The sequence below is a fragment of the Ambystoma mexicanum genome, chromosome 3q (assembly GCF_040938575.1).
Source record: "Ambystoma mexicanum isolate Mex_15411 chromosome 3q, UKY_AmexF1_1, whole genome shotgun sequence".
NCBI lineage: Eukaryota > Metazoa > Chordata > Amphibia > Caudata > Ambystomatidae > Ambystoma > Ambystoma mexicanum.
Genome location: NC_090926.1, coordinates 563,683,329 through 563,703,745, shown reverse-complemented (window position 1 = coordinate 563,703,745; position 20,417 = coordinate 563,683,329). Strand labels below are relative to the sequence as shown.

At 45.0% G+C, this 20,417-nt stretch overlaps 1 protein-coding gene across 1 annotated transcript in view; it reads right to left on the bottom strand.

The window, feature by feature from the left end:
- RANBP17 (RAN binding protein 17) overlaps positions 1-20,417 on the bottom strand; it is a 2,111,817-nt gene that overhangs the window by 626,228 nt on the left and 1,465,172 nt on the right. The gene's annotated exons all lie outside the window — the stretch shown is intronic.

Sequence of the window (20,417 nt, the reverse complement as noted above, 5' to 3'; positions counted from 1 at the left end):
TATTGCGCCATCCCTCTCCAGAATTAAGGCAATAACCTGTGATAAATTATTCAGGGACTTGCTACAGGGATCAAAGCAGAGCCATTCTGTTAAAGTGCTGTTCGCAACGTTTGGCACTTAGTGCGAAAACTTTTAATGTCGTGCATGCTGAAAATCAAGCTTTCTAAATTATTTAGCAGGATGGAGTTTTTACGGACGGGCTAAAGATAGCAGGCGGCTGGCTGTTTCGCCCCACATCGGCTCCGATGGGTTTGGAGCTTGAGTCCGCTTGGAGCGGATGATGTCAGAAACTGGGAGGGGATACTGACCCAATTACTCGATTATTTCGGAGCCCAAATCCTAAAAGGTAAACGTGGCGTAAAACGATTGATTCTGCTTGCAGGTTGCTGCTATATTAACACCCTATTATCCATCTGTTGACGACTGAGTAAATAACACAGGAGGGGAGAGTGCGAAGCTGAAGTATGCCACATTCTTGGAATCATGGAAAGATTTGCATGGCTCTATTTTACCAGGACGAGTTGTATTATTTAAAGCGGATATCAGTACATTTCAAACATCGGCTAGAGAACAATATAGCATTAATGGCATCGGCCGAAGGCTTACAATGTTTGCAAAGGGGCGGGGCTTTCTTCGGGACAGGGCATACATGCAAGGAAAAAGATGGCCGCCTGCAGGACAGGTGCGGGTTCCTGGTATGGAACGCGGGCTTTCATTGCTGGATGGAGCACGTTTTCCTGGCCATTTGATTGAATGAAACCTCTCCTGCAGGTGCGCATTTAAGGTGTCTCCAGTGCTTTAAGTGGATACGAAATCGAGGGGACTTCTGGAAAGGTGGTGTGGCCAAATTGCTCAGGACATGGCTTAATGGAGGGGCAGTAGGCTTCGGCAAGGGCCACCTGCCCTAAAAAACAATACATCAAGAGGCCCTTCAAACATGTATTTTGGCCCTTGGGTCACTCAAAATGGTCTCAGGTGGTCTTAACTTTACACTGTCAATAAAGCTCCTTCTGGTTCACTATCTAAATAAATCGCAGTCTGTAAATTGATCAGTTTCTCACTCATTATAAAAGAAACTTGGAGGAAAAGGGACTTTGGAAAGGAACATTGTTATGCAGAAGGGGGCAGAGGGTCAGGACACTCAGCAGGCTTTATGGGCTTGGCTGGCTGAGGCTTTGGTGTTAGATAAAAAGGAGGTTAACTGAAGACCTTAACAACATCCAAGGACATAACACTAGGATCCTGGAATACGTGGAGTTGTACTCACTTGTTTAGGAGCCACCGATTTAAGTTTGAGGCCTTTGATATTCTTTGCCTACAAGAGACGTGACTGTGTACAACCCCAGTTTTGGACGGCTACCCCACAGTTGGCTCTACAAGTAAATTCAGTGTTGGAAGATACCTGGGAAGATGATTTTTTTAAGTCTTTTTAGTGTTCCTGATAAAGCCATAGATGTAGTGGATGCAGCCACATTCACTGAGTAGTTTATTCACATTGAAAAGGAGGACATCACGGCTATTCTAAAGAAAGCCAGTAATTCTAGAGCAGGAGGCCCAGGTGGACTGACGAACGCTATGTTGAAAGAAGGCCCAGGATTATGGACAGAATTCCTAATTTTGCTGTTTAGACAAATGATGAAGTTAAGGGAAGTGCCTCTAACTTGAATATCTTCCATTATTATTCCAATTTTGAAAAAGGGCAAAAGGGCTGAACCTAAAAACGATCGCCCTATTGCCCCTTTGGACGTTGCGGGCAAGATATTCACCTCAATCATTTTAGAGGGCCTATCAAAATGGATGGAGTCTTCTGGCCGTTATGATGTCTTCCAGTCTGGCTTTGTCAAAGGAGTGGGAACGAGCTTGAATGCGTTTCTACTAAACAGCATGAAAAGCGGAACGCTTAAGAATAATTAGTTTGCATTTACCATTTATTGCCACAGCCCAAGCATTCGATAGTAGAGAAATTAGCGGTTTGGGATGGCCCCACTGACTTGCTAGTGGCAATTAAGGCTTTATATTCTTCTACCATGCTGAGGGTTAAATTGAACATGGCAGGAAGATAATCTAGATAATAAAACTGGTAAGGGCCTGAAGCAGGATTGTCCCTTAGTGCCAGCCCTGTTCAATCCGTTTATCTCTGATTTGGGTGTTGCTTTGGCAAGCGCTCAATGGTTCCCGCTCAGACTCAACCGAAAGGAATTGGGTTGGTTGCTGTGCATGGATGATCTGCTCCTTTTGGACCAGACAGGGATCGATTTGCAGCACCAACTCAAAGGTTTGTAAGTGTATTTTGAACAGAATGGACTTGGCGTAAATGTGGCAAAGTCGAAAGTTCTGATTCTTCGCTCACCATTGGAGAAGCGAAAGATAGCCTTTGAGTGGCATTAAATCAAGAGACTTTAGGCAAGGTTGACACCTTCACGTATTTGGGTATGTGTTTGAATACTAGTTTCATATTGACGCATCAAGAGAAAAGGTGTTATGGGCAAAGGCAAAAAATATGGCTGCTCAAGGCTGTGGCCCCATTGAGGCGGTATGGGCGTTATTCATTACCTTCCGTCCTGAACTTCTATAAGTTGAAAGTTGTGTCTATAACGACATATGGAGCAGCAGCTTTTTTTGCACTCTCATTTAAGTCATGGTGGTATTGGAGGGCCTGTTCTGGAAGAGAGTGCTTTCACTGCCAAATAGGAGTCCCAATTCAGATAATTCAACATGAAATGGAGCTACCTTCTCTATATGCTATGGTAGTGTGGATATCCTTATCTCTATAGCATTAAAGTATAGCTAAGAATTATCCATCCGCATTTCAAATAGTGAAGGGATCGTTAATAAATCATAATGACTGGATCCTGAATTAATAGAAATCGGCTTGTTGCAGCATTCTTATGAAATTGGCACAACACACAGTTGCACCACCAAGGCCAGAGCACTAATTCTGTAAAAATTAGATTATTGCAACACGCTCTACCTGGGAGCCAACAAATACATCATCAATAAAATACAAATCCTCCAAAATAACGCCCTTAAAGCAGCACTGGGTTTAGCAAAAAAAAGCACATCTCAGAGATAAGAAGATCAAACAACTGGCTTACCACCAACGATAAAGGGCCTGATTCATGGAACATTTTCCTATGGGATTGTGCCATTATAAAACACTTCCATGAATCAGGCCCAAAATCTTGCTCAAAACAGCCTCACTCACACACAAGTGTCTAAATAACACCACCCCTCATTACCCCATAAAAAGATTTAAGAGACAATCTTCAAACCGTCCAACAAGATTGGCCAACTCTAACTCCCTGACTGTCCCCAGATTCAACTTTCCAAAACTGGTGGTTGTAGCTTCCCAGTTAAAGCCGCGCAGCTGTGGAACTCCCTACCCTCTACCCTAAGGGCTGACCAAAAATTACCCCCAGTTCAGACCCAACATCATCAATTGGTTTAAAGAAAATGACCACTAAAACCTAGGGCACCTCCCTCCACATCCACCCCACTATCCTACATTGTATATATTGTACATATCGCAACTTCTGCCTCATCGCAGTTGACGGTTTATGCCATTTTAATGCCTGTATATATATTTTTCCAAATGTTGTTCCTACTACCTTTTTCTGTGTATATTTGTACAGCACTGTAACCTAAGCTGAAAATATCCTTGCTGCTTTTTGCACCCTGATACCCCGGGTCTGGCGCGCATTATAAATAAAACATACAAACAAATATACAATGCAGATTTTGCACAATGGATAAGAACACAGAGACACTTGAGCACCTTTTGCTATTTTGCACAGGTTTCGCGGAGATGAGGTAAAAAGTGTTTAGGGACGTTTTATGCTGAAACTAGTAGTTTAACACCTGAAGAGTGGTGAGGTATTTTTTGATTGGTGAAATAGTCTCCTTGGTTATAGCTCTGATAAGATTTCTAGAAGGAGTGTTTAAGGTTTGCTGTAACTTTTAAAGAAATGGAAGAATAGGTTTTAAAATGTTTGATTAGATAACAAACTGCACTTATTCCAGGAGATCTTTGCTGACCTTTTTTAATTGATGTTTAAATACATGAATTTGAATGTATTTGCATACTTTTGTATATTTGGGACCTTAAATGATGTTCATATGGACATTGTTATGATTTTGCTTTTAATGTTGTATATGCACGGTAAAAGGTCTGTAATAAACTAAAACACTGAATAACTTTTCTTTTTTCAAAACAATGAGATTTTGGAGCCAACTCCAAAAAGTTAAATGTGGTGGAAAACATTTGATACTGCTTGCAGTTTCCTATTATATTAAGAACCTATTTATCCATCTGTTAAAGACTCTTTGACTAAATAACACAGCAGGGGAGAGTGCAAAACTGAAGTATGCCACATTCTTGGAATCCTGTGCAATCAGTTTTTCATCAGTCTGACGTGTCGCTATTTGCATGGTTCTATTTTACCAGGACAAGTTGTATTTTTTAAAGCTGATATCAGTACATTTCAAATATCGGGCAGAGAACAATATAGCATTACTGACAGGGACTGAAGGCTTACCATGTTTGCAAAAGGGGTGGGGCTTCCATGTGACTAGGGCAGGCAGGGAATAAGATGGTCACCTGCAGGAGAGGTGCTGGTTCCTGCTATGGAATATAGGCTTTCATTGCTCGATTGAGCACATTTTCCGGGATATTTATTTGATTGGCTGAAACTTCTCCTGCAGAGGCAAATGTAAACTGTCTCTGGTGCTTTAAGTGGATATGAAATAGAGGGGACCTCTGGAAAGGGCGTGTGGTCAAATCGTGCAGGACATGACTTAATGGTGGGCAGGAGGCTACTACAAGGGCAACCTGCCCCAAACAAACAATACATCAAGAGGCCCTTCAAGAATGTATTATGGGTCACTCAGCATTCTCTCAGGTGTTCTCAACTGCAGACTGTAAATAAAGATCCATCTGGTTCACTTTCTAAATAAATTGAGGTCTGTAAATTGTAACCCTCTGATATTACAAAGTGCTGCTTGTTTACGTAACAGTTCTGGCCTTCCTCCTGGCAGGTGATGATGTACGCTTCGAAAACACAATTTACTTGATGAATAAGCGCCTTACAAATGCACAATACATTTATAGATATAAAAAACAAAGTCGTGTTTGTTTGTGGGTTTGTATGTGGCGTTGATCTTGGGGATGTGACTCATCATGAACGGTGAGGTCTGGCATCATGAATTTTGCATGGAATAGTCTTTATTTCATTGCCAATTAAATGCAACCGTTTCTAGCTCAATAGGCATCCCGTTCCCGAGATAATTAACTTTTTTGGGGTTTTCAGAATTATATTTTGTGGTGTTCTGAGTGCCAATTACAGGTAATTTTTAGAAAGTGCTCATTATCGCACTGTCTGTGCTGAACTGGTCTTGCGTTTTTGTGCTTTCTAATTTACTTTTAGAAGAGAGTAAGTATCTTTCTTTTGATTGATTTGTTTTGCAATAAATTCAATGCATATTAAATTCACTAATTAATTGAACACCACATTTTTATTCACCTCCAAATTATATTATTTGTATGCTTACTTTGATTATTTTCAGTGTGTTTAGCAGCGACATTGGCCACCACTGCTAACGTTGCAAATAATCAGAGTAAGCATACACATATGATATTCATGTGAGAATTGAAATCAAGAGATAAATGAAAATGTGGTGTTCAATTAATTAGTGAAATTAACATGTATTGCGTTTTACCTTTGTGACAAACAACAATATTTGTTCATCTTTTTCGGTGGAATATGAAAAAAATCTAAGAATGGACATCCTGGGTGAAGCCGGGTACTTGGGCTAGTAAATAAATAAACAAGGTAGATACTAACTCAGAGTTTGTGCAGTTCGTTCCAACCAAATGTTCTGTAATTGCATAGGAGGGAGTGGGATCTTTGTAAAAAAAAAAAAAAAAACAGCCCCACACCAGGTATGCATTTAATCAGATGCACTAATGTGTGAAAACCACACTAGTTTCTATAACAAATATTTGTCAAGGGTTATTGATGTGTGCACAAGTCTAGCCTTATGTAGAGTAGTTTACTTATAACTAGTATACCCATGTGTTTGCATCTTATATGGGACAAAACTATGTTTACATTACCAGTTATTGCAGAGGTCAAAGAAATCTTGGTCAGTGAAATTGTCCTTTATGGTGTCAAAGACCTCGTCTTAACAGTGATATTAGCAGATTTGGCAAAAATACCCATGCAGGGTCAGGTCGCATAGTCATGGCCACGTGCCCAGGATCACAAGTGTGGTACCATCAAGTGGAGGGAGCAGGGAGCATCATGGGTCACACACGTCCCTTTGGGACATTTATGCATGGGGGGCCTGGTTGGAAGGATTTAAACAGGACATTTCCATTATGGGCAGAAGTGCTTGGAATAAACAGGAACTCTTTTAAAATAAGCAAGAATACTCTCAAGAACTTTCATTTGTGTAACTAGTCTGGGTGTGGTCTCCATCTTCATCTGCATCTGCACAGGCATCTTCTAACTTCTAGGAGTGGCAGGGTGTGGCATGCAGAACTTGTTAGGGGACGTGGCCTTAAGAGCTCAGCTATAAAAGCCAGCCCAACCCCAAGGCACACGCTTTGCATTATTCTGCACCTCTGTGCAGCGTAACGCTCACTGTCGCCTGGGATTTCATCTTACCTGGAGTTATCCTGCCATCTTCACCCATGCTTGTCACTGGAGAATCCTGCTCTCACCTGCACGCTTCCTCCTAGTGCCGCGGCTCACCTGCAAACATCTCGGAGCATAGACATCTTCATCCTGGCACTGCGGCTCACCTGCAAACATCTCGGAGCGCAGACATCTTCTTCCTGACAACGCGGCCGTTCCATGTGATAATTCTTCAGCAAAAATATCGTGATACAAAAATATCACAATATTTTTGCAGCTAAATTCACAATGCACCCTGCGGGGGACACCCCCGCAACATTTTTTTATATGCGGGGGACACCCCTGCAGCCCCCGCTCCCACATAATATCCCCAATAAAAATATCGCCTATGGCGAACCAAACGGCCATATTTACGGCAATATTTTTGTTGGGGATATTAATACCCGATACCAATGCGGCTCACGAGCAAACATCCCAGAACGCAGACAGCATCATCCAGGCACCGAGGCACAACGTACTCCATCCGAACTCGCAGCACCTGCAAAGATAAGGAAAAAGACAAGGTTAGACACTTAACAGACATTATGTTAAGGGCTCGCTGCCATTAAAACCTTGCGCCTTTCCTTAAATCCTTCACTTACTTGCTGCTGAACATCGCGGTCGCATCCATCTTCCACTCAGCTGCGTTCAGCGCCTCCAAAGCCGTTGTAGGCCACATTTCCACCTATTTGGCAGAAAACAAAGATAAACGTTATTCAGTGCAAGGCAACCGCATTGAGAGCAATAACATCAAGACATTGAGAGGGAAAAGACAAAGACATTGAAATAAAGCAGAAAGAAGGGAAAAGACAAAGACATTGAGAGAAAAGCAGAAAGAGGAACTTAGTCGCAGCCAGACTGGACTAATACTCAGGAATCAGTGAAGGAACTAGATTCCACCAACAAGCACCCCTGCCAGAAGTAGCAGGACGGAGAGCTCATCATTCACATTAATCAGGTGAGCCTTATAGGCTGGTACGTGCCCACAGAAATCAGACCTTGGGTCAAAGGGCTTGGGAAATACCACAGTCCTCTACCAGCGCATTCACGTTTTCCAATATCCACGCAGGAGCAAAGCCACTTGTCGCCGCCCATAGCTGATCCGCAGGGGACAAAACCTGAAGGGGGATATCTAACATCAGGGAGGGCTGTAACCATGCCCCAACGCCTCCACAGAGACCAGGTGAGTGTAACAGAATGCAAAGCCTCAACAACTCTCTGCCTGGGCGTTATGGAAACTTCAGAGACAGATCTGTTGGCCCAATTACTAGGGGAATTATGGGCTGAAGTACATGACTCACGAAAAGATACCAGTGCATTAAATGCGGGATCTTATCGTAACCCGGGAGAGGACCGATGATATAGCAAGGCAGGTGCTGCAGGCACAAGCAGGACAGGTCCCCTTGCCTGGGATAAGCCACGCTGCTCCGCCACAACAATCCACACCGGAACGCTTCAATGGCGACCCAAACAAGTCCGCCATACTCATGAACCAATGTCATCTACATTGCTTATGCAGGCTGGGAGCCTTCCCCAATGATCAAGCCAAAGTGGCATTTGTACTTTCATATCTAGGGATAATGCAGCAGACTGGTCAATACCATTAGTACCCAAGATGATCCTCTGCTTTGGAAATTTGGGGGTTTCCAACACGAAATGGAGAAATTGTTTGCCCGGCATGCTGAGGGCAAGCTCTGGACAACAAACTACTGTCAGACATGGAAATCAAGACCTATTAACCTACATTGCATCGTTTAATCGTCTCGTAGCTCAAACCAACTGGCCAGAAGAGAAAATAACTACACTCTTTTATCGAGGGCTACGTGGGGAACTTGAGGATGTTTTGGCGCAAGTTGTGAACCCACCTGAGGGGTGTGCAGACTACATAGACCTCACAGTGCAACCAGACTATAGGTTGCAAAATAGAAAAATGGATCGAGCCAGATCAGAAGGCAGGACCGTTTTTGTGTGACCCTGAGAGAACCGCACCAAAACGCATGAGCACGCAAAACCAATGCAAATCGGTGGGTTACCGAGTCCGGTAACCAAAGCAGAAAGAGAAAAAACAAGACAACAACAACGTTGTCTATATTGTGGGAAAGCAGGCCATTTTCTCACAGATGGCCCAGTGAAACCTCCCAAGAAAATGGTTGGGGCAACCAATAAAAACGACGAAGCAGAAGAAACACCAGACTCGGAAAACTCCAACGCCCGGCAAGCATAGGGGTCCACTTGTCGAGTGAGAAAAAGGAATGCACACAGACCTCACATCTAGTTCTTCCGGTACTTTTGGTAAATCACAAACAGCCGTCAAAAATACATGCCTTGGAGGCATACATTGACAGTGGGGCAGTAGGAAACTATATTGACCAAGATCTGGCAGCACGGATAGGCCTTCCTCTTCGACAAAAGCAGAAATCGGAAAATGTCACGGCAGTGGATGGATCTCAGTTATCATCCGGTCCGGTGACACAATGCACTGAGAAAGTCAAGCTTCTGTTGCAGGATGGACAACACAAAGACATTGGGCCTCATTCCGAGTCCGGCGTTAACCGAGGCGGTAAAACCGCCTGGTTAACGGCGGACTCGTATTACCATTCTGCCTCCGTGATTCCCGGAATTACCGGGGCATAACAACCCCGGTTTTCCGGGAATCACGGAGGCGGAATGGTGTAAATCCCCATTCCCATTGAGTCCTATGGGAATCGATGGAAATGGGGATCATGGAAACACCGGCAGCATCTCGTAATGCTGCCGGTGTTTCCTCGTCCGCCTGCATGCGGGAGGTGTTAAACCCGCCAGGTCAGACCTGGCCGGAACATCACCTCCCGCCTGCAGGGGTCGGACTCAGGCGGTCCGGAAACAACGGTGGCGGCGGGTTTACCGCCACCGTTATTTCCAGACCGCCTGGGTCGTAATGAGGCCCATTATCTTTGACCTCATCAGTGCTCCTCACTTCCAGATGATATTGGGGATACCTTGGTTAGAGACCCATAATCCTAAAATCAAGTTCTGACCTTTCCTCAAGACTGCGCCGATGCCGGCTACACCAAAAACGTCATCAACCAAAGACCCAAGAAGAGTATCATGCTGGGCCTTACTGGCACCTTACCACCCGAGTATCATTGTTACCAGGTTGTCTTCCAAAAAGAACAAGCTAACATCTTGTCCCCACACAGGCCCTACGATTGCCAAATAGACCTCGTGCCCGGAGCCCAAATTCCCTGCAGCCGGATTTACGCCTTAACAGAGCAAGAAAACCAGCACCTTAAAACTTACCTGGATCAGTATCTGGCAAATGGTTTTATCCGCCCATCCAAGTCTCCTGCCTCCTCGCCCCTCTTCTTTGTGACTAAGAAGGAGGGGGACTTGAGAACCTGTATTGATTACAGAGCGATCAACCAGATTACCGGTAAAAACAGCTATCCTTTGCCACTTATACCCGAGCTCCTGGACCAAGTAAAACACGCTCAGATTTACATTAAGTTGAATTTGCGAGGGGCCTACCACCTTGTAAGAGTAAAAAAAGGAGACAAATAGAAGACGGCCTTTCGCACAAAGTATGGCCTCTTTGAATACCAAGTCATGCCTTTTGGGTTATGCAACGCCCCTGCAGCGTTTCAATTCTTCATGAATGATGTACTCCGTGAGTTATTGGACATTTGCGCACTTGTCTACATAGATGACATTCTCATCTACTCCAATTCCAAGGGAGAACATGTCGGTCATGTCGAGCAGTTTTGGAAAAGCTTTGACAACACCAATTATTTGCCAAGCTAGAAAAATGTTTCTTCCATGTGACCGAAGTCGAATTTCTTGGTTTCATGCTTACACCGCAGGGAGTACATATGCACACACGGAAAGTTGATACAATCCTCCAGTGACCTTCACCAACGTCCATGAAAAGAGTACAAAGCGTGCTCGGCTTTGCTAATTTCTACCGTCGATTCATTCCTGGGTTCTCGCAAATTGTTCACCCAATCACTTCATTGCTGAAGAAGAACAAGAAATTCTATTGGTCCACACAAGCTGAAGATGCCTTCCAGAAACTGAAACTAGCGTTTACTACAGCACCTGTTCTTCAACACCCCCGTCCAGACCTACCATACATAGTAGAAACCGACGCTTCAAACATAGCTATGGGAGCGGTGTTATCCCAAAGAGACAAGGAAACTGGACAGTTGCATCCCGTTGCATTCTGGTCCCGCAAGTTCTCTGCTCCCGAACTAAACTACGCAATTACGGATAAGGAACTACTGGCAATCAAAGCTGCATTTAAGGCATGGAGACATTATCGCATTGGGGCACGACCCACGGTCACCGTCATCACAGATAATCGTAACTTACAATATTTAAAGACTGCCAAAGCGCAATCCTCAAGCCAACTTTGTTGGGCTCTCTTTTTCGCAGAATACGACTTTATCATTACCTATAGACCTGGAGTGCGTAATGGAAAAGCCGACGCATTATCGCGCATGAGTGAGGAAAAAGAGAGCTTTACAGCATCAGATCCCGTAGCCATCATTCCGGAAGAACGAATTCAAACCACGATTGCTTTTACCACATGTGCAGATGACTTAAAATCCAGTTAGCAGACACAGATTGGTCAGGTAAAACAACAGGAATGGCTTTTAAGGGGAGACTGGTAAACCATTGAGAACAATTAATATTTCCAAGGACGGGTATATATCCAGGACCAGAAACTGCAAACTCAAATCATCGCAAACTATCATGATTCCTTAGTGGAAGGACACCCTGGAATAGCCAAGACACAGGCTAAGGTAAAACAAAACTATTGTGGCCCACTTGGAGGAAAGACGTTGCCCGATTTGTTACAACCTGTGGTGTTTGTGCACAGCAAAAATCTCAGAAGCAAAACCCTGCTGGGTTACTACGTCTGTTAATGATTCCACCAGCACCATGACATACATTATCAATGGACTATCACGGATCTTCCTCCTTGCAAAGGTTACAATACCATATTAGTCATCGTAGATTTATTCTCAAAGATGGCCCACTTCATCCCTCTAAAAGGACATCCAACTGCATGCACTCTCGCCACTGTGTTCTTGGAACAAATTGTCCGGTTAAATGGATTTCCATCAATCTTGATATCGGATCGAGGGACACAATTTGTTTCCGCCTTTTGGAGAAGATGTTGTGCGATTGCCAAAATCGATCTCTGGTTGTCCACTAGCCACCACCCTCAAACCGATGGACAAACCGAGTGTATCAATAAGACGCTATAACGATATTTAAGATGTATGCTTCAGCACTCCGAAAACTCCTGGAAAGACATACTTTGTGTAGCCGAGTATGCCTTCAACAATTCAGTTCATACAAGCACGGGTCAAACCCAATTCTATACTCTACATGGGAGACACCCACGGACATCAGAGCTTGATCCACCTGACACGTTGGAAATGCCAGCAATAAAAACCTTACACAAATCCATCATTCAAGTTCTTGAAGAAGCAACAGAACAATTGAACAAGGCCAAAGAAAGACAAAAACTGTTTGCTGACCGGCACCGAAAATAAGCTCCCAATCACCAGATTGGAGATAAAGTCTGGTTAGCATCCAGACACATACCTTTGAAAGGACCATGTGCCTTTCGTCACAGATATCTTGGCCCCTAGACTATCAAAGCGATAATCAACCTTGCAGCCATGAAATTGGAGTTACCATTGCACATGAAAATCCACCCGGTATTACATGTTTCACTCCTCAAACCCATGAAACCAAATACACGGATTGATTCTCCGCCAGAGCCCGAATTACTAAATGGGGAACCCGAATACGAAGTTAAGTCTATCTTGGATTCCAAGGTGGTTCAATCCAAGCTGTATTACCTAATAGACTGGAAAGGATACGGACCACAAGATCGAACCTGGGAACCCAGCGAATATGTTCATGCCCCTCGAATGGTCAGGCAATTCCATCGTAATAACCTCACCAAGCCTGGGCCGGGAGGAGGATCACCCATGAGAGGGGCCTTGAGGGGGAGTGCTGTCATGGCCACGTGCCCAGGATCACAAGAGTGGTACCATCAAGTGGAGGGAGCAATGAGCATCATGGGTCACACACGTACCTTTGGGACATTGATGCATGGAGGGCCTGGTTGGACACAGTCCTGGCACCTTTGGCGCCAGGCCCATGGAAGGATTTAAACAGGACATTTCCATTATGAGCAGAAGTGCTTGGAATAAACGGGAACTATTTTAATATGAGCAAGAATACTCTCAAAAACTCTCATTTGTGTAACCAGTCTGGGTGTGGTCTCCATCTTCATCTGCAACTGCATGCGCAACTTCTAACTTCTAGGAGTGGCAGGATGTGGTATGCAGAACTTGTTAGAGGGCGTGGCCTTAAGAACTCAGCTACAAAAGCCAGCCCAGCCCCAAGGCACACCCTTCATGTTATTCTGCACCTCCATGCAGTGTAACGCTCACCGTCGCCTGGGATTTCATCTTCCGTGGAATTATCCTGCCATATTCACCCGTGCTTGTCACTGGAGAATCCTACTCTTACCTGGATGCTTCCTCTTGGTGCCGCGGCTCTCCTGCAAACTTCTCAGAGCGCAGACATCTTCTTCCTGGCACCTTGGCTCACCTGCAAACATCCCGGAACACAGACATCTTCTTCCTGGCACAGCGGCTCACCTTCAAACATCTCGTAGCGCAGACATCTTCTTCCCGACAACGCGGCTCACCAGCAAACATCTCGGAATGCAGACAGCATCATCCAGGCACCGCGGCACGACGCACTCCATCGAACATGGGCTAGTCAGATAGAGCCCACGTTTGGAGCAACCTGAAAGTCTACTGCACTTGTCCCCAGGGCGCTAATTAAGAAATAAGCACCGATTGTGGGGGCTGAACCCAGTGGTAATGGCCCAGTGCCATTAGCACCCATTTCAGGCCCCAGAACTGGTGCTTCTTGCTATTAGACCCAGAAGGCCAACCTGCTGGGTGCTAAGAGCAATACATTTGTCAGAAACAACAGATCATGGTGAACTCGCAACAAGTTGTTCCTTAAAATTCCATTCTAACCTAATATGGGTGCAATGGAAATTGTGAGGGGGGGGATCCATCTTTCATTTCCAGAGTGGCCATGGATGGCTGGTGAGGGGAGGGGGGGCTGTGGTGGTGCCAAAAACGTGAATCGGGCTAGTGGGGGATGGCAGAGGGTCGAGGAAAGGGTGAGACGAGGTACGTGGTGGGGTGTGCGAGGGAAGAGAACAGATGGATATGCCCGCAGTGTGGGTTGCTCCAAACCCTAGCTTTGATTTTGAGATTTTGCCGTGTTTGGAGCAAAATTATTGGCCAATGGACCCCACCAAGGGTGCTAAGGAACAGTGCAACCTATACATTCTTGTTTGAATGGAAACAGGAACCAACAAGCAGTGCAACTGCCATCTTCCTAAATGTAAAAGCCTAGAATGATTCATAGCATAACATTAATTCTTTCTATTCTGCTGTGGATGCAAAGCTCAGTGCAATTAATACTTTTAAAACTTCACTAGAATAAACAAATCTGGCCAATTGACAGTGACAATTTCAAAAAAGGTAGCAGGGGCTCCGCTCTCCAGAAAGAACATGATAACCTGTGCTGAGATGAGAGTTTGCAGCACACACTTTTTGCTCAGTGTACCTTTCACAGATGGGAAATAGCCATTTGCATATCAGTCTTTGTCCCGGCCACATGGGCAGTCGAGCACCGAAATACTATGGCGCTTCCTTTCTGAACAAGAGTACCAACAGCACCCCATACACATGTTTCAGCCTTGTTGGGCCTCATCAGTGAGGTGAAGCTGTGCCTCTCTGAGCACAGTGAGCAGGGAGTCCATGTCTGGTTGCCCCCAGGTAACTTAGGGTGATCAACCAGAAGTTCCTTGAAAATATTTCAAAAAAGGTAGCAGGCGCACCTCTCCAGAAAGAACATGGCATGATAACCTGTTCTGAGATGAGAGTTTGCAGCACACACTTTTTGCTCAATGTACCTTACAGAGATGGGAAATATCCATTTGCATATCAGTCTTTGTCCCGCCCACATGGGCAGTCCAGCACCGAAATGCTATGGCAATTCCTCTCTGAACAAGAGTATCAACAGCAACCCCATACACATGTTTCAGCCTTGTTGGTGGTTAATGACCACTGAACAGGTTATCATGCCCTGTTCTTTCGAGAGAGGGGCACTGCTACCCTTTTTGTATTTTTGGAAGGAACTTGGGGTTGGTCACCCTAAGTTACCTGGGGGCAACCAGACGTGGACTCCCTGCTCACTCTGCTCAGAGAGGCACAGCTTCACCTCACTGTTGAGGCGCAACAAGGCTGAAAAACGTGTATGGGGTTGCTGTTGGTACTCTTCTTCAGAGAGGAATAGCCATAGTATTTCGGTGCTCGACTGCCCATGTGGGCGGGACAAAGACTGATATGCAAATGGATATTTCCCATCTGTGAAACGTACAGTGAGCAAAAAGCAGACGGCTGCAAACTCTCAAAGTGGTTAATAACCACTGAACAGGTTATCATGCCCTGTTCTTTCGAGAGAGGGGCGCCTGCTACCCTTTTTGTACAATTGACAGTGACAGTCCAGTTTAGTCTAACATTTTAAAAAATTGCCTCCCTTTGCACTGGAATACATTTTGTTGAAGTAAATCACAAAGCCATTTTGCCTAGGCACACGAAAAACCTTAAATACCTAAAGCATACCCAGACCTGTTCCCTCAATAGGTCAAGATTCAATAGAATATCTTGTACACACGTTGGGGTATGCGCATAACAACTAGATTATGAAAGTTCCCCCTGGAAGGTGGCCATTTTCTATAACCGAACAAAATTCAAATACAACATTCTGAGTTATTACTTATTCAGCACAGGAGAAAAAGAACTATCTGTAATTGCAAACAGGTCTTAAAAAACTATGGTTTAAAAACTGTTCGGCGATAACAAAGCAGCGGCTTTAGGTCTTGAGCGGGTAGCTTCAAGCGGCCAGTTTGCTGTGTACAAATGAGGCAGATGGTGCTTACAGTAGAATTTACTAAAGGTCTGTCACAACAAATGCAGCCAAGCTGCATATTTAATCACTGCAGAACCTTGTCTACCTGCAGCTGCCAACTGCTAATCCAATTTCCCTGATAAATGTGGCAAGAGACACGATCAGCAATAAAGAGCATCTAACTCCATTTTCCTGCAGGGCGTGTTTTGATGAACATGGAGGACGGGAGCGCGGAGTGTACCGCGTGGCCCTGGACGGTGGCGGCAGCTGCACGCGCTCTGAAGGCGCTCTGCTCGGGTTACTCACTTAATTCTGCCACTACCATTAGGTTGCTATTGATCTCCACTGCTGTTGCCTACACAGCATTACTCTGGATGAGGGCAGCTATCGTGCATCAAAGTTGCTCCAAAGCCTGCAGATTTCTCCTTAATTACTTGTGATTTTATTTGCAAATACCATTAAAGCGTAATCAAGCAGTCACTTTCTGGGGTCATTAAGAACTTGCCAGTTCGGGGATGGATCCCTGGAACTCCATTAATGACCACTCTGGCGCACTGGCTGCTATCGGATCAGACAAGGCTACATCAAAGTACTGCTTGGACACAGTCCAGTTTGCCAATAACACCAATGACGTTATTTAACAGCTAATTGTTCTCGTTGCTGCCAGACCATCGCTTGCTAACAGCATGCCCCCCTGCCTGAACTAATAATCATAGTTGCATTTCAGTAACACACGAAAGAAACGTCCTTTTAGCAATTTGGCAAATTTGCGGAAAAGGCAGCAATCCCAATTGACATCGATTTCTTTTTGCATGTACTTATTTAATGTTGTGCAATGAGCATCATGACACCAGTGGTGGAATCAGGGCATAAAAAGAGCGGGTCGTGGTATTATGAGGGTAGATGGGACAAATCACATGCGCAGGCGGAATAGTCCCGAAGGACGCGCATAGTCCTCAGAAAGCATACCTAGATTCCCAGGTCCCTTCTGAACTTTAGGAAGTCAGGATGTAGGCAGAGATGGGAGAGGAGCATATTCCAGAGCAGGACCCTTGACACTCAGGGCATATGTAATGAAACCCTTGCATCGCTGCTACAGGTTGCCTAGCTGAGGCAGCCGACCAGCGGTGCCTGCCGACCAGCGGTGCCTGCCCGGCCAGTAATGCAGGAAGATTTTTGTGACGTATCCTGGGGCAAGGCCTTACAAGGCTTTTCTGAGCGAAGCAGAACATCCTACAGTGGCAACAAGTGTAGGGGACACTCTTTATGCCGGGTGTGGCGTATTCACTGTTCTAGAACTCACTGCTCATTTGCACAGAACAATGTGATATCCAGGCTCGGACTTGCCAATAGGGCAACGCCGGACCAAAAACACAAAATGCTAGTGTGTGCCAGTTTTTTTGGTCAACGTGGGCCACTTTTTTGGCCATGTGGGCCAGTTTGATAAGTTACTTCACCATGCAGCTAGTAGTTCTGTAACGTGTTGACAGGCATCCGAATACTCTTTACTCTCCCTGCAACTGCCGCCTTACAATCATTGACATTTCTGACCGCCTGTTCTATAGTCTCTACCAGCACGCAATAATAACCTTTCCACCAACCCACTGGATTGAGCATGACACAATGCAGGACAGATTCACTATGATCACAAGTAAGGGTTGCATTCTTGTTTTACTGAAACTTACAGAGTATGCCTGTGGCAGCCCACCACCAGTCCTCCTCTCAATTCCACAGAGGGAGGAGGGGGTGGAATGTGACCATGTAATGTCACAAAGTACAGAACATGTTTTTAGTGAAAAATAAAGTTCGTTACATACTATCTCTCCCCATATCATACATAACATGTATTCTGGATGACTTGGTTGACATGGCCTTTAAAATGACTTCACAGAGGCGATTGGCAAAGGCTCTATAAAAAAATCAATAAATCAAGGCCTTGTTAAATAACTGCCCATCTATATGTGCAAACAGGAGTCTCATGGCTGAACTGCCTCCTTAAACTAAACAAAGTGAATAGGCTAACGGATAGCGAAATAATATTTTATATGCCAGTGGGAGACGTATTTGAATTGATCTGACACATCTGCACGGCAGAGGCAACAGCCACAATATTAAACACGCCATTATGTTTTATTAGTAATATCCTTAAGCGTAGCAAGCAGTTTGTGAAAGAACAGAAGTATATTTTAGAACACACGCATGACAATGTAAAATGGCACTGGTAAGATATGAATTACTTTGTAATAATATTAAGTAGGATGCACACAAATATTAGGTGCAACAGCAGATCTCCTTCGATAGCCGCGTCCTTTTCAGATGAACCAGCAACAGACAGTACAGGGGCATGCGTGTCAGCATAACACCCATGCTTGCACTGCCTCAATGCCTGCTCTCCTCCTATGTCTATGTGGACAAAATGCCAAGGTTGTGTCGCGTGGCTGATGTGAGTGGTGCTGGCTGAAGAGCCGAGTGTAGCAGCGTTACTACTGACACTTTTTAGTGTCAAGGCTTGCTTATAAGGATGGGACCAAAGATCTCTACTTCACTGTGGTTTTCCAACTATATGCAAAATTGTAGGGGTTAGCGATGCAGCACTTCTGGTTCATCTTAAGAGGCCAATTGGCAGCCATCCCTGTAAACAATCCTGGGCAGAGTCACAAAGAGTGCATCTGGCAAGTACCTGTCTCTGGCAAGTTAGTGCATAAAGGATTAAGATCCCACAGAATACCAAGCATGTCTGTAGGTTGTCAAGGAGGGGAAGGGAACAACAGAGAAGTGCCGCCTCGCTGAAAAGCTAATTGAAAAGAAGTTGTTTTGGTATCTGTGGCATGCCGGTAACGTCACCTGGTGTCTCACAGATGGCTCAAAGAACACTCCAACTCTCAGATAAGGTTCAACAGTCTTTATCAATTTCTTGGGCAGGACACTAGGGTCAGCAATCACTATCTCATCGAGTTATAGCGTTTCCAACCCTAACCCAGGCTCTCCTGGGTTAGTAGACCAAGACTATTGATCCCTAGAGTCGGGTCCCTAGCTTTCTGTCAAAGAGACCCTAAAGGCAACCTTGGTTCTAACACAGGCTGATCTGGTACCAGTCTCTCCGACTAACCAGCTGTGCTGTCTTTACTGTCGCTGCTCTTTTGTAGGAGCCAAGGACAGTACCCCGGCGGCAACCGTTCCTCCGCGCCTAGGATATCAACGCAGGAGAGCCCCAGCTACCTCCCACACACAATGCAGGTTTCTTCAGCTTCAGTCCCCGGTGTTAGGTTTCTTATTTTACAAAGTTCACAAAAGTAACGGTCTGCAAAGGTTAAGGGCACTTCCCTCCTAGCAACCCTTTCTGGTCTCGCCATCTTTCTCCTCACATTAAACTGCCATCTTGGAACTGCTGCTTACTTGTGTATTTTGACTTGCTCAGAGAGTGCTTTCATGCTCCACCTTTTATCCGTATGGAGAAGTGTGATAGAAGTCAGGTGTGCTTAATGATCAGTAATTGCCTGACCTTGCCTGACCATTCTATTGGGACATGTCAGGTATACGGCTCTGGTGTTAGTCCGTTTTCGATCACAGCGAACTGTCCGTGAAAACATTTTGTGTCAGGAAAAGGGTGGGGGCGAGGGGGCTGAGTTCCTAAGTATCCTACCTGGTAGGATGGGGATACAGCATCTTACCATCCAGTGTCCCATTCCTCGAAGGCCCCACATCCAGGTGATCCTCTTGTACTGGTCTACCGCCAGGAACTGGATCAATAAGCGATGGCTGTGTCCTGGCCTTCTGGATGACAGATCCCCGGGGACTAGCGGGGGAGACACCTTCAGATTTCTCACATACCCTTCCCCTATGCGATGTAGCCACATCTGTTTCACAGGGGAACTGAGAGAGGAAATCCATGTGCTAATGGTCTTTGCCTTTTCGGTGCTCCATAGTGAAACAGTAGGGTTGAAGGTCTAAGAACCATTGCACGACTCGAGGGTTAGAATCTTTTCGCTGGCTAATCCAAATAAGAGGAGAATGATCTGTGGCAAGTGTGAACCTTCTTCCAAAAAGGTAGTATCTAATATGGATAATGGCCCACTTGATGGCAAAGGCCTCTAATTCCAACACAAAGTAATTTTGTTTATGAGGGAAAAGTTTGCGACTCGTAAATAAGATGGGATGTTCCAATCCGTTGCAAATTTGTGACAAGACTGCTCCAAGCCCAGTAACGGAGGCGTCTGTTTGTAATACAAATTCCTTTGAGTAATCTACTACCTTTAGGATCGGGTTCTGGCACAAAGTTTGTTTTAGGTTGTTGTAACTTATATTCTCCTCGTCAGTCCAATTAATTTTCTGGGGTTCCGCGTTCAATTTTTCCATTAGCCTAGCTGGTTTGTCGGAGAAGTTTGGGATAAACCAACAGTAATAACCAATTAACCCTCAGATCCCTTTTAGTTTTAAGTGTAGGGGTATCTGGAACGGCAGGTTTCTTCAGATTTAATTCCAGGTCTTATGTTTCGAAGGCTTGTGAAAATAACTGTTTTCCTCTCAAAAGACCAAGGGTACTTCCCTCCTTGCAACCATCTTAGTCTTGCTGTCTCTCTCCTTGTATTAAACTGCCATCTTGGAACTGCTTTCTTCCTCGTATGCTTTTCCTTGCTCAGAGTGTGCTTTCGTGCTGGGGAAGTGTAATGATCAGTAATTGCCTGACTATTGTGTTGGGACATGTCAGGTATACGGCTTGGGTGTTAGTCCGTTTTCTCTCAC